General features: G+C 31.9%; 1 pseudogene; it reads right to left on the bottom strand.

Moving 5' to 3' along the window:
* Positions 1-456: 456 nt before the first annotated feature.
* LOC105139681 (diacylglycerol kinase 5-like) lies at positions 457-7,000 on the bottom strand (annotated as a pseudogene).
* Positions 7,001-16,349: the final 9,349 nt, after the last annotated feature.

Genomic DNA, 16,349 nt, shown 5'->3' with positions numbered 1-16,349 from the left:
CAAATCACTGTGCTAAGCTTGACATGCTCTGCGTTGTCTCTATATCCCGGAATTCGGCCATGAGGGGAATAAGAACAAAATAAGCGAATAAGAAACAATAATAAATTATAAATTGTCTGTGCTCTACATGTTTACGATCACACTCCATATAAGGGCAGGGGATTTTCTTTTTATTTATGGCACTTTCGGGTTAGCTTTTGTGTCTTCAATGCTGTCAAAAACAGATCGTCTATGCCAAGACTAGAGGATTTATGAAAAAAATTATGCATCTCTATGTGAAATTGGAACCCTGTTAACGGATGGGGAAGAGTGGTGTCAGCAATACAGAGACTGCTAACGGAGCTACCGTTAAGGATTTTGTGGTCATAAAATATCATGAATTAGGTTTTCTGGTTCTTGATTTATGCATTACAAGGTAGTGGTTCACGGGAAACTTTCTAAATCTCAGTTGTCCTCTCCAGAAACATTTAGAAAAAATCTCGCATTATTTGAAAATGGATTTTTTCAAGGTCATGGACTGTCGTCGGGAGTCATTTTATCTGTAAGCCTAGAAGAAAAACAATTCAGCTATAGCTGCAGCAAGGGAAGAAATGGTGAGTGACTCGCTTGAAAAGGGGGGTGTTGATAAATTAACTAAGTTGAGCAATATCAAATCCATCAGGAAATTTGAAAGTGTCTGCAGCTCCAAATTTCCTCCTTTCTTCCCAGTCTTCATCTTCTTCATCGCTGTCATTGCCCTCCTCTTGGTAACAGGTAGGTGAAGATGGGTCACACACACTTCTGGATCGGCATGATGGAGTGGCGAGCATGGTCACTTGGCCACGATGAGAAATTTCCACAACAACCTTGTCATCATCAACAGGGAGGGGTTGTTTCCAAGGCTCCCCGTCAATCCTCATGAACGTATGGCCGGCTGCACCCTTATGGAACTCAAAGCGTATTCTATGTGCCTGCACACAAAGAGAGGACTGAAAAATAGAACCCAAACCATAGAAGGAGAGACGGACAAGAGAGTTAGGATGGATTGAAACAACGCGAGATAAAAAGAAAAGTCAGCCTCTCATCAATGCTAATTTTCTTAAAGCATAACTATCTCCTTGTTACGATGCTCTTTAACCCCAGGCCTAAAACTCATTAATGCAAGAACTCAAACTCTTTTGGTAGGGAGAATTTATTTTGCTACCTGTGCAAGACGAGTCCCGTGTCCATTTGGAGCAAACAGAACAAGCCCATGCCAAGCATTTCTGAAACCGACAACCTCAAAGAATCCATCATCTACATATGGAGGTGTCAAGTCCCTCTACACAAAAATATCCAGAGTTAGCAGCAATTCGTACACGAGAAATATTTTTTAAATTTTTACCAAGGGTAGATAAGAATTAAGAAACACTTGGATTAAAACTCAGCATGATCTGGTCATGTATCAGAACAGATACATTCACATGTAAATAAGCGTAATACATCTATAAATGCGCATAAGTAAATAAGCGTAATACATCTATAAATGCGAATGTGCACACACGCAATGTAGACAGATGTGCACAAAGAGAGAGAGAGATCAGAACTAACATCACGCAGTTTCTTGTGCCCGGGCTTTCCCCAAGGGTTCAGTCCACCAGAAAAGCTAGGCAAGTTGAGGCAAACAATGGACCTGACGCTGTATATCAAAGAAAAATTATCAGATAAATGAGACTCCAAAATCTGATTGGAATTAAAATAGTTTATCCAGGTTATGTGAAGAATAAGATGTTAGAGCACAATTAGAAAGGGAATGAAAAAAAGACAAGGCCCAGACACCCATACTAATCTAAAAAAAAGACGTTAGAGCACAATTAGAAAGGGAATGAAAATAGAAAAGGCCCCACGAGAACATCCAGGATCTTGAAATATTACTTTCCAGATTCTGATATTCCATTCAGTCTTTTGTTTCATACTTTGATAATGCTAGGTCCATCTCCACAGCCATTTATGTAGGGAACCCAACGTCAAAAGGAGTAGGTTTGAGAAGAGAACATATTATATAAACTATGATTCCACATATGAAAATATAACATTACAGGCGATCTCAGAATTACTGAAGTTCCAAGCACTTCAATGCAGGTTTAGAACAGTGATTGCCAAGGGAGCTCAAAAGCCAGTAGGATTTAAGATTAAATTAAATAAGAGAAATGGACACATCCAAGAATCGAAAAATGCAGTTAGCTAGAGAAAGAAAATTCCAAAATCTTTGAATTCTAACAGCCAGAAAAAAATTTAAAATTATCAGATGAAAACCATGATATTTCCAAATCCCAATTACCATTATGCTCGGTTAGCTATCCCAGAACATTCAATAGATTAGGGAAAAATTGAAGATCCAATCTTAAAGTTTCAAAGGCAGTGATTGAAAATTGTTCATGAAGTTTGCTTACTGACTAGAAGTTCATGCATGATGTTACATCTTTTGGATAAAGTGTTAAGCTCCAAATGGTTATGCAAAGAATGCAGTCATACAACATTCCCTTGTAACCAAATGGGACAAGAACGATGTGGATAAAGTGTTAAGCTCCAAATGGTTATCCAAAGAATGCAGTCATACAATATTCCCTTGTAACCACAGAGAACCAATCTAAATGGGACAAGAACGATTTATTTCTTCTTTCAAACCATTCAATTAAATAGATGCTACTTAAGTGCTAAATTTAGCAATTCATTATAGTTGAGGTCAGTTGAGTAAGTTCTGAAAGAAAACCATTTCACAAAACCTAGATCTGATGAAATCAGCCATATGTAGACTTTCTCCATACTATTTCTTTAAATTGAAAAAGGAACATAGAATGAGCATGTAGATGCCAAGTCCCCAAAGTTAAGAATTCTCATATATTGTTCATGATCAACTTCAAAGGTGAGAGGACTGTACAAGCTAACTGCAATCGTGGATAATTGGCACAAGGTTGGATTGTAAGAGAAAATGAACATCTTATTTCACCTGCGAGGTATATCGAGGTCCACCCATTGACTTTGTCCTACTTTCATGATCTTAACCCTTGTTAACTGTGCTATGTTCCTGCATTGAAACTAAGTCATTGTTACAAACAGAAACATCAATTTGAAGAACACTTCTCGCCACAGATCTCAAAATGTTATTGCAAACAGAGAAGAACTACATTGAAGATCAAGCATAGACTTCAGTATGTAATGATAGGATTCATATAGCCAACCCCAAGTCTTTGACATTAAGCTAAGATATCAAGTTATGTAGGGGGGCGATAAGTCTATAATATTACAGCTAAACAATGTGTCCATGGTACTAAACCATTAGAACATAAATCCACCTATTATGGGCATCAAATATCAAATTTCCACTTTAACATCTAGCTAAGAACAATAAGAGTATGTTCTTCTTCATAATGTTGCTGATAATTACATGGAAAAAAGTAAAGAAATCTCAACAGTTTTAGGAAAAACTTTCAATCTATATATTGACTCACCGTGAAGAAGGATGAAAAACAGAAGCAAGAAACCATCCCTGAGTGCATGCAAGCTTCAAATATGTACTCTGACTCAGCCAAGAAAAATAAGAGGGATAAGAAGCAATTAAATTTTTTCAAGGATTTTAATAATAGAAATATATCAGTGTACATTGTAAAAATGAAATTATTCCCGTAATATAAATGCGTGTGTTAAATAAGAGGGCATAAACTAGAGATGGAGGAAGAACCCCACTGATATCCATGCTTATTCGTTATTCCGTGTGAGGTATAGACCCATTTAAGGCGCTGCAAGACATCGTCTTTCTAGGATGTTTCAGTATCAATCATACACATGGCTACTTCCTAATGATGAGATGACTTAAATATACTATGAAATTTATGAAAAAGCACCCATTGTTGAAGTGATCGTAAGCACTGCTAGCATTTGTTCTTTACATATATCATTAGTCTGGCATTATCATATTCACGCGAACCACTAATCACACACCGTATATAAGGACAACATGGATACATAAGCCAATTTTGACTAGAACATAGAGGGGAAACCAAAGTAGCCATGGATAAGACCACAATACGTCATTGTCATGCTTGCCATACAAACAATATTTGAAACATCCAACTTGATACCTGATTAACAAATTGGTTTTTAAATTTTTCTGGGTGTAACTTCCTCTCGGAATGAAAGGCATATGATATTTGAGCATCCATTCCTGAGCAGGACAAAAAAGTTATTTTTAAAAGAAGTCAGCAACGTGAAATGAGTAAAGACCGCTTGCTACAAACAAGTAAAAATGTTCACTTTCACATATTATTTTCTTATGCATTCCTAAATAACTCCACATTCTTTTGCTGTTTGTTTGTATTTTCCAGCCCAAACCTCTCAGCAAGACTAAAAGAACTTTATCTGCCCCACACAGACTGATAGAAATAATAAGACACTTGCATGAATGTCTTCAAGACATTCTTAAAGTTCTTACCCATGCTGAAGTAGTTCCAAAATCCCCCTCGAAATGTATGATAACCATCCTGACAATAGCCAAAAGAAAATTTTCGAAATGTATGATAACCATCCTGACAATAGCCAAAATAAAATTTTCAAATAATTTCTAATGTGAAGCACAAACACCACAAGAAATCAAGCAATAGTCAGAAATAGATTACACGAGTTCTCAGATTCACATTTCAGAATCCAATTATGTTCTTTCCAGTATGTTTGTGTTGCAATTGTTATGTGGCACAAAAATCCACCATTGATATTAATTTTGTTTTCTACTTAGCCTTCTAGTATCTCGTAACAATCATCAAGAATAGTTTCCTCCTCATTTTTCACACTCCGCACACACAGCATGCAACCAAAAACTTACCATATTCAATGAATCTGAATGAGAGACCCGATGAAATGCATGCAGAGAATGAGGTAGTTCGAGGGGCGCAATAGGATCAAAAGAACCTTCTTTTGGAATCCTCATTCTCATGATAATATGCCAACTGACAAGAAAAAACAGCATTGGTAATACTTATAGGAAAAATTAAAACAAAGAGAAAAGAGAACACAAACAGGCATGAATCCCATCTGCAAGTATAAGGAAGCAGATTGGAACTATTTACGAATTCAAGGCCAGGCTAAAAGATCAACAGTACGATTCCACATTTTGAGGTTGTCTGAAGTTGTTCTTAAACTCCCAATGCATAATTCATTTAAGGGACAGGAAGTAGGACGGCAAACATATGTTAAAAGTACAACACTGCTGTTTTTAACCATCATATCAAATATTTTGCAATGTCATTGTTGCTAGAAAAATGTTATGCATATGTTCAGATAACATTTCCAAACTGAATGAGCAATTTACTAAAAAGATTTTTAAATGTTCAGGGCAACATACAAATGATTTCTATTTTTTTTCCCTCAAGAATTGTGCAGTCCTCTCTATTTTCAGGTTTACTCAGCTAGAGTTCATGAACCCTAGCAAGACAATGAAAGAAACCATAAAGGTGTCAATATTCACTCTGTAACAGTGACAGAAACATCTGCAGTTAAGGGTTCGCTTCCATGTCTGTCTCTGCAATTGTGCAAGTGAATATGTATCTAGTGGATGCCTAAATAAAACATAGCAAATGTTGTATTACCTGTCAATTTTCATTTCTTTGGCAGTCCTTACTTGTTACAAGAAAGCCTTCACGGATAAGCGGTCCGTGCCAGGGTTTTTCTTTCCCTGAATGGGAAGAAAAAAAAAAACCACATGATATAAAATTGCAAGTATGCCACTGTTTCGAATGCCGAGCAAAAACATACTACACAACAGAACTTCTTAAATGCCACCCACATTCATTCAGTCAGATTAACATCTTAATTTGCATGAAAGCAGATTCAGTTCAACATCGGTGACAATTTTAACTGTAGAGATTAAAAAAAAAAAAAACTACGCTAAACTAGTATTGATACTTTATTCATTACGATCCATAAAATCCTACCCATCCAAATGCAAAAGGGAGGTTGTTTCCAGTCCCCAATGGCACAGTAGCAATCGGCGGAGGTTGCGGTAGTTTAAGATCACTAACCACACCAAGTAACCATCCGGCTGTACCATCCCCACCTGCAACCTAATAAATTATAAGAGTATCCAATAAGACAATTAACCAAAAATAAAAACAAAACCCAATTAGTTCACAGCATCACTAATTATCATTAACTAACTAACTCACTATAATTCTCAGTCTCTTCTCAAATTCAGCAGCAAATTGATCACCATTACACTTCAATTCGTGCAACCTTGCATAAACTTGATGCAACACCTTATCAGGCTTTTTCTCTCCCAAATCAATAACCTACAACCAAACACACGCATTCCTAATTACAGAATTTACAATTAAAAAAAAAACTAACTGAAAAAACACACGATCACAATCACCTGATTTTGATTAAGAAGTGAGCGATAAGTAATTAAAAGTTGACTTCCTAATTGACCGCCACTTTTTGAATTAATGAAGACAATCACAGGACATGAAGGTGCATCGTCCTCATAATCGGAAATACCAGAACATGAACTAGAATTTGATGCTTCGGGCGCAACAATGTAATCAGGAATATAAAACTCCTTTACTACTTCCGCCGATTTCTCATCTCTCATAGCATACTCCTTCCTGCAAATTCCAAAAAAAACAATTAACTATCAGAATTAGCAATTCAGTAGTAGTAATTACTAAAACAATATGACAAAAAACAAAATAAAACCTTCTAGAAACAAAAGTACGAAAGGAGTTCTTAAGTTCTTTCAGACTTCCAGAACCAGAAGATGACTTGTCACGACGGAATCTTGTTTCCATTTTTTCTCTCATCAAAATGAAAATTTCCTTTTCGTTTTCTCTTTGATTTTCTAGCCAACCAAACAGAAAAAATAAAACACCAAAATAAAATAAAATAAAATGAAGGCTAAAGTCTAAAGTCACAAGGAAGGGGAAGGAGGAGTCGTTAAGTGTCAAAATCTAGAGATTCCTAAGTTTTCAAATAATAAAAACGCGCTTTTTTATAGGAAAAAAGAAAATTAAAGTGTGAGAGCAATAAATGAAATAAAATAGAATCATCATAAACGTGTTTGATTAGTTCTGGTACTTTACCATTTCAACAGGTCTTAACGAGAAAGAAACAACGATGTGTTTTTCTTTTCGGTTGCTTCCTTGTTTGTTTTTATGAGCACGAAACCGGCGAGGAGGTTCTGCTTTGGGGGAGTTGTTATACTGTGTGGGAGGTTGTAAGGTTTTATGGTGGGGGGGAGGGAAGAAGATGCCAGGTAAGAAAGGTCAGTGGTGTGGTGATGTGGCATATGGTGATTGGAGGAAATGGTTTGTTAAATGTGGAGGGCTTCTTGCTCTTACAGGGGAACGAGGGGGGAATTTCTGATGCACGTGGTACCCCACCCCAGGGCAGCAACAGCCAACGGCTTTTGTTTTTATTTTGAAAATGAAACCGTCATGGGTCCCCTGCGATGGGGCTGGGGGAATCTGATTTGATAACTATTCATATTGTGCGTAAGTTTCTATCCCCGAAAAGGAAAACAAACCGAGGCGAAATGGGTCATTTGCCTGGATTGGGTGTTCTAATTGGATCGTTGTAACAGTGAGCGAATTTTTATTGGTTGCTTCCATTGGTGAATTTCCTGAATGGGTCCAAAAATATGAGACCATGGTCACCAAAGTTCAGCACAAAGAAATCGTTACCTTCAGCGTGAAGCCTCCCTAGCCTATATGAAAAATAGATACAAAAATTATAATTAATATATTTTATCTAGTTAAATTTTAAATTTATTTTTAAAAAATTATTATTTTAAATTATAAAAATTTTAAAATTTATAAAATTAGTTAAAATACACATAAATTAATTTAAATATTTATATTAAAAAATAATAATTATAAAACGCAATCTATCCCGAGTTAACTGGAAAGTTGGATGGTATGAAGCCTGGATTGAGTTTCAAGTAAGTAAAATCAACTTACGCATTTAACTGCCACTCAATTGAATGTTTTATTTGTGGCAAGTCTCATTAAAAAACTCATAAACTGCCTTATTGAACTTCGTTTGCAAGTAGCAAAGAGCATACTAAAATCATTTAAAGCCACAATTGATTTTGATTTATTCTACAGGAAGGAAGGAAATGAAGAATTAATTGCTTATACAAATTGTGATTATAATGACGATATAAATAATAAGAAAAACATTTCAGGTTACGTATTTATATTGAACTCAAGAGCAGTGTCTTGGTTTGAAGAACAACTTGTAGTCTTCTTTTTCATTAATTAATTGCGTGCTTGTTTTTCTATGTATCTTTTTTTATTGTGGTTTTTAAAACATAAATTTTTTAAAAAATATGATTATTTATAATTAATTGTATTCGGATACATATTTATTAAAAATTATAGTTAAAATTTATATATAACAAAAAATATATATAAAATATTTAGTGAAAATATAATTATGGTTGTTTTTCACAGTATTTTTATTTGAAAATATATATATATATCAATACATTAAAATGATATAAAAAAAATTAATTTGAAACAAAGAGAAAATAAAAAAAATCAAAAATAATTTTCATTTGTTATCAAACATTATAAATAAAAAAATACTTTTCAAAAATACAAAGAATAAATAAGGTTTTAAGAAACTCAATTAAAAAAATATGTAAAAACTGCTTCATAAAAATTATATTTTAAACTTAATTTTTTAATAAGTCTCGCAATCCAAAACATAATTTCATTTGTTATCAAATATTTTGGTATATTTATTTCACTATAAATATAAAACTAATGAAAAACAAATACTATTAAAACTGACTTCGTTGCTGCACCTACACACACCAACTTCACACACGTGTGTGTAAAGTTGCAGCAATGATCTTCACATATCAGAAGGATTTTAAAAGGTCTCATCGATGGATGGTTAAACATGATTCCATAATGGTCAATTGTGATAACATATTAATAATCAAGCTTTCTAAGAATCCGGTGATGCATGGTTACGACAAACACATTGATGCTTGTTTTTATTTCTTTTGTGAGCTCACAAAAGATGAAATTGTAGAGAAGGTTCGCTATCATACACTGGAGAAAGTTGTTCATACAGTGACTGAATCTTTAAAGCTCGATGCGATTGCTAAAGCATCTAGTTTAAGAGAGAGGATGTTAAGGTATTTGTTTTTAAGTAGCTTGTTATTGATTTGTTTGTAATCTCTAGTGATTAGGAACGTTCTGTTTTGTTTAACATATTATTTAGTCATAAACCACGTTTTTAAAACTGTTAAAAATACGAGTTACTTTCACTTATTACACTTATTACGTAAAAATGTATTTAGAAATTTTAATGTGATTGTTTTTTAAAGTATTTTTTATTTAAAAATATATTAAAATATTTTTTTAAAAAAATAATTTTTATATCAATGAATTAAAATATTTGAAAATATAAAAATAATATTAATTAAAAAATAAATTTTTTAATTATTTTTATAATACAAAAATATGCAACGACATAGGTTATTAACGAACCGATAAGTTATTTTATTCACGTTTTTTTCTTTTCAATACACAGGTTTCTCATTTGTCAATGAGAAAAGTTGGTTGTTCTTTTTTTTTAGATTAACGTGGGTGTTCGGGTTAGTTTACACGCATCATGACTAATCCCACGGACCCTGAAGTTAACGACCATATAAACTTTCAGTGGTCATCATATGAGTAACGAAGTACTCAAACCTGAGACCGTCAATTGTCCTTTTTTACTGCAGGGGTAGTTGATGATCTGGGGTCTGATCTGTTGGGTCCATCGTCAATGATTTTAACAAGGGAAATGACGTGGAAGCTTCCTATTTGTCCTTAATTTAATACCCCCTCAGTAAGCTTCTATATTATTTTTCCAAAAGAAACCTTTTTCCGTGGATCGATTTCCTGAACCATACGTGATCATCACAGACGATTAAATAAAATTTTTTTATGCTTTCAATTCGTAACTTTCATTTTAAAAGTATTTTTTAATTGATTTTAATTATTTTTTTAGTATTTTAATATATTTATGTTAAAAATAATTTTTTTAAAATAAAAAAATATTATTTTAATTTATTTTTAAGCAAAAAATTCTTTAAAAAACAGTATATTACTTAGAAAATAGACAATTAAGCATTATACATAATTATATTTAAAAAATCAATTTATAAATGGTTTGGTAAGGGATGAGTTTAGCACCAAACTAATTTGGTCTTCAGAATCTGGAGGATTACCATTAATTGAGACCTTGAGCCCATGCTATAGGATTAAATTAAGTCAAGAGTCAAGGAGAATGATTTCTTTTGCTGTGGGCTAAGTGGGTTTTGTGTGGGCTAAAAATAACTAATTATTATGTATGACACTTTATTTGCCATTAAGAGAAATTGTAATTTTCTTTTAAATATATATATATATATATATTGATATTTTAATGTGAAAATTTTGAAAAGTATCTTTAAGATTGTAAAATGTGACACAAGTACACACGAATTTAGATAGGAATTTTCGAATCCAAGCAACATAAATCATATAATGCAAAGATTTAGAATTTGAAGCATGTTTGTTTGCATCTTTAACTCTTATGTTTATCAAATACGGTAATTGCATCAACACATTTAAGTTTAATACAATGTTTAGTTTAATTTTTAAACTTTTATGGCTCAAAGATTTTTTAATCAGCCCATTCAAAAAAACAAACTCCTTTAACTTAAAAAAAATCTAATAAACAATTGGTAGCCTCACCCACTACAAAGACTTTAGGTCCAAAACATTTTAAATAAACAAACATAATTGGTCAAATCCTCTGGTGGTATATAATATAAAGATAAAAAGAAAAAAAAAAAGAAAAAGAAAGAAGGTGTTCGTTTAACAAATCTTATCTCTAGGTGTTCTATTTCTCCCTCACAGGGTTGTGGTTTGTAAGTATGTAATTGTTTTCATTTGTTCTTCTGTGTTAGGCTTTATCAGTGGGTGGCATGAGCTATTTTATGGGTTAACTTTTTCATAACAAACAAAATATTAAAAAAAAATATAAGATTAAAATTATTAGGTTTGATTGTAACTCTGGATTCTAGAGTTTCGAGTCTGAAACATCCAACTCAATAATAATATTTATAATATAATTAATAATATTTAATTTGTTTATCTAAATTATTATATTTTTAATTGTTTTTTCTTTAATAATAATAATAGTATTTTTTTTTTAAGATTTATTAATAACAATAACAATAATTTTTAATTTTACTATTCAAATCAAATATAAGGTTGTTTTGCCGATATTGATATTTTTTTTAATTTATTAATTATGTTATAAATAATATTAATTATAATAAAAATAACTATATTTATAATACAAATAATAATATTTAAAAATCTAAGATCCAAGAATCTTGGATCCTAACGCTGAATCCAAGATAATTGGATCCTTACATAAAACTCATTAATCTTAGGTTCTAATATATGACCTATCACCTTCGGGTCCTAATATAGGATGAAGAAAATTGAGTCATGATGCTAAACCCAAGAAACTTGGGTTATGTTATAGGACTCATTAACCTTGGGTTCTGATGCATGATCCATTACAATTGGATCCTGACACAAGATTAAAATTTGATCTGAATTTAGAACCTAATATTTCGAATCCTAGATAATTGGGTCCCGACGCCAGACCCAAACGAGTTGAATCCTGATACATAACCTAAGAGAATTATATCAACACTAGGTGTTTTTGGGTCCCTAAACTTATTAGGTCTTGTTGTGCAGTTGGATCCGAAGCTACTTTGTAAGGGTGATCATTTTTTGTTTGATTTAGTTTTTACCTATAAAAACAACTAAATTAAATTTTTTTTAAAAAATCAAAACTAGTTCCAACTAACCGATTTCAGTTCAATTTAATTTTCTATGTCAAAAACCTAAATAATCTATATTGTTTTTTAACATTCAAAAACCACAAAATTAAACCCATCTTTATCACTAGCAGGCCCCACAATAATGTTGAATCCATACAAGCTTTTTCTGATTTCTTACATAACCATAAATTTTACAGTAATCAACCACTCCTCACTATCACAAACCCAAAATCCTACATTATCGAAAACCATGCTCTCAAACAGCAATCATCATTACCACAATAAACAATTCCTAGTGCTTGTTGCCATTTTTTTTTATCTATTTTCCTTTCATAAAAATAAACTTAACTAGTCTCATGTAAATTGAATAAATCTTATTACTGTTGTGGTTTACAGATGTTAATGAAATGATAAATTTTAAGATGATTAAAGAATAAAGATTGGAAGGTTAGGTGTGGCATATAGGAGCTTGGGTTTAGGTTGTTAAAAAATGAAGAATTAATTGTGAGTGTTGTATGCTATAAAAAATTAATTGTGCTATGTATTTTGTGATGTGAAGAATTAATTATGTTGTGTGCTGTGAAGAATGTGAAAAATTAATTGTGAGTGGACTTGTGAGAGGTTGGGTGGGGATAATTGAAGAATGAATAATTAATTAGGTGTGAACTTTTGAGTGCTATGAGAGATTGTAAGGATTATAGAAGCGTGGTTCGTATGAATTGTATATTGTATAATTTTCTTAACAAATACATGACCAAACAAAATTTTTATGTAATTCTAATTTCTGGTGTTTGAAATCTTATATTTCTTTTTTTTCATTTGAGATTTTGATGAATTATATAAAATTGAATTCCTTAGTACTTTAATTATTTGAATATTTAATGATACCATTTAGATATACAATTATCATGTATTCAATGTATTAGTTTTATTTTAATTTTGATTAATCTACAAGATTAATTATTGAACATTAATGATGATACTTTTTAGGTTTTCTCTATCTTAAATTAAGTTTTAAAAGTATTGATGCATAAACAAAGAACTTTTTTTTATTTTTTTAAAGAAACTAGATGTGAGTCTTCTAGACAACAATATATTTATTGAAGCTACTACTTCAAACATGGCAAGTCCTTCTTGAAATCTTAATGAAATTATTGAATGCAATTTGACAAAAAAGTTTTATTCAAAAGATTTTAGTGAATAAGAGAAATTTCATTTAAAATTTTTATTGTAACATTATAAGTTTGATATACTAAAACATCTAAATTTTTAAAAATGGAATACTCTTTTTAAGACGTGTAGATTAATTTGACTACTCTTAACTCTTTATAGATATATGACAATATTTTACATGTTTTCTTTATAATAAAGTTGATGAAAATTAGGTTTTCACAACAAAATAAATAATAATTTTCTTATTGATAATTTTAATGATTGCATAAAAAAATATATTATTATAAACTTCACAACATATATAATTTTGGACGAGTTCTACTTAATAAAAAATTGGCAATAATAACTTAGTTATGAGTTTTTGTTTTTTATCTATTTCCTTTTTTTTTCTATGTCTATATTGAAAACCTTTAACTTTTAGTATTTATTTAAATGTTATAGAATACTACATATAAAAAATTTAAATTAATTTTTTTTTATAATCTCCGACCTTATTGAAATAAAATTTAATTTTAATTTTGATTTTGATTTTTATGTATATATCTTGACCTCCCAAGTTCGAATTTCTAGGTTTGCCCCGATTTGTAAAAGATATATTTTCATGTTCTTCCAACTAGGCTACTTCGGATGATGCACGCTCTTCTTCAAGAAGCAAGATAGGATTTGGTTACACATCCACACTGCACTTAATCTGAGTTTATTGGTGCCCTTAATAGAATGTTATCAAAAAACAAACAGCTGAGAGTGGCCACGTCGCTCTCCCAAGTGAAGACCATCAAACAATGGGCCTGCTTGTTTGTTTGGGCCTTGAAATTTTGTCTCCACGAAAAATTAATTTTGTAGGCCTTCATAATTTGGAAGCCCAGCAAACAAGGATTGCTATCCACTGATTATCCGATCATAATAGTTATTTAAAAGAAAAGGGCCTCTTAGATACAAGGATTGGTGTTCAAAAACTCTCCAAGATAACCCGTTCGAGTACTGAGTATATATAAATGATTCGTGTTGTATATCTGCACAAATAAATGTCACAAAAAAATTCGATAATTAATTTTTTTCTATGAAAAATAAATCAAATCAACGTCTCATAACCCACAAACTACATGTAACATATGGTTGAGAATATTCTTCCACAACATTTTGCATATGAATTTTTTTTTTTTTTGACAATTTATATACCTAAGAGCATCAAACCACCGCTTTGGAGGTGCAATTTCCGGACTTTGAGCATTGGGAACATTCCCCGAGGGCATGCGCAGGAGGGTTATTAACAATTATCATGTGTATTTAAATAAATCATCCACTAACTACTATCCGTTGGGACAAAACAACATTTAATAGTCCACGTGGCCATTCCTTCTCTCAGCTAGCTAATTTTCTAGACGTATCCATGGCATAGTGATCGATCAGGTTTGTAGTATTCTTGCATTATTGCATGTAGCCACGCATGAAACCAATAGTATGCAGAAAGAGCCAAATTTAAAATGATTTCGTGGGGTAAGATGGTCGATTCCAAACACCCTCCAAAAATAAAATAAAAACATTTAAGATCCACATTAACTAAAACTAAAATAAGAGTGAATTATTTGTTGTTATTAAATTAATTAGAGAAAAATAAGTTTTTTTTATCTTATTTTTATGGTAAAATAGTCAAAATATTATTGAAATAATTTTTTTTAAAAATAATATAATTTGAATTTAATGATTAGGGATTATGAGTTTGAAAATTTAATATATGTTAACATTTTTTTAAAAATAAATTTTGTAATTTTCATTATTTTATAGGTTCTTTTTTATTCTATTTTGTCTTTTTGTATTTAATATGGGTTGAAAATCGAATCAAATCATTTATTCTCTTTTTTTGTCACTTTTTTAATAAAAATATTAATCAATTCAATCGTCCAATTAAAATTAAACTAATTTATTTAACCTAGTCGGTTATACCACATGAATCACATATTTTTATTCCTTTTTTAAGACATGTTTGAGACAACCGAACATGTTTTTTACAGAAAAATAATATTCTAACCCCGCGGCGTAGCATTCACCACGTATGGATCGCAGAGATCTGCTTTCTTCGATGAATCAAGAAGCTTATTGGACCACAATCAGGAGTCCCCATCATCAGCATAATGATCACTGATATTCACATGCGCACCCGTAATCCACCTTTACCGGATAAACCCATGCACGGTCCAACTGCTTAAGTGTTGCTATAATTAACATTAGCGAATATGTTAATTTCAGGGCTGGAAGTTGCTTTACAGTAATTACAAGTTTAAGTATTTAAATAATTGTTAATTTTAGGATTTATTCATAAAATTAATTGAGATACATGCAAATTAATCCAAAAACTCATATTAATAATAATAAAAAAAAACATAAACCAATATGGATCATAGACACCTCCCAAGTGTTCAAGCCAATAATTATTAATCTTCTCATTATGGACACCTCTCATGGTGATTATATAATCCTGAAATGAAAGGAGGATGGGAAGGATCAACCAGAAAATTAATGAGGTAGTGGAGTTTAATTAGCAGTCAGTTTTCTCTCTTAATTGATGTATACATGGATGAATACAATTGATCAAATAAAATAAGGTGGTTGTTCAGACCGATCCATCATTGTTCACAAAAATAGAAACTGGCATGTATCCCTGTTGGGTGTTTACCCATTAGTTGACCAAATGCCTGGCTATCATTGATGCCCCATTACTTTTTATAGAGAACACGAACTGAGCTAATAAGGCTGAAAGAGATACTTTGGTTGTTAAAATTTGAAATGCCTTCGGCGCACAAGCCGAGTAGCCACCACGTCAAGGCCATGGTGGCTTTCGTTGAAGAGAAGGGGTGAGAGCAGTTAGATTTCTCCTTTTCCTTGGCTTAATTAATGTTGCCTGCGAGACATTTTCTAAAGTAGCACAGAAACCCCTTTTCTTTATGTATTTATTTCCATTTTAACCACTTCTGTGGAAAAGTACGGGCTGGTATTAGTTTTAAATGAGAATAGCTGACCTTAATTTTAACGATTTGTGTGACTTCAATGCTAACTGGGCTGTAATGGTTCATGCTGGAATCCAACTGATAAATTCCTCGATACATAATTTGGCTTGTAGCTTCTGCATTACCTCCCTTTAATCTAACCGTTTCTGACTTTTATTTTAAGTGGCCTATCATCGTTTGTCTTTAATGAACGACGTATGATTTTAAACTTCACATATATATAGTTAATGAATTTGACGCCTAATTCATAGCTTGCTAAATTCTGGTATGTTGGTGATGAGTTCCGGTAAAAGTATACTAATATCCAGGTTTAACTTAATGGG

This window comes from Populus euphratica, unplaced genomic scaffold (assembly GCF_000495115.2).
Source record: "Populus euphratica unplaced genomic scaffold, PopEup_1.0 scaffold280.1, whole genome shotgun sequence".
NCBI classification, from domain to species: domain Eukaryota; kingdom Viridiplantae; phylum Streptophyta; class Magnoliopsida; order Malpighiales; family Salicaceae; genus Populus; species Populus euphratica.
Note: the sequence above shows the minus strand (reverse complement) of the source record. Positions and strands in the feature narration are given on the sequence as shown.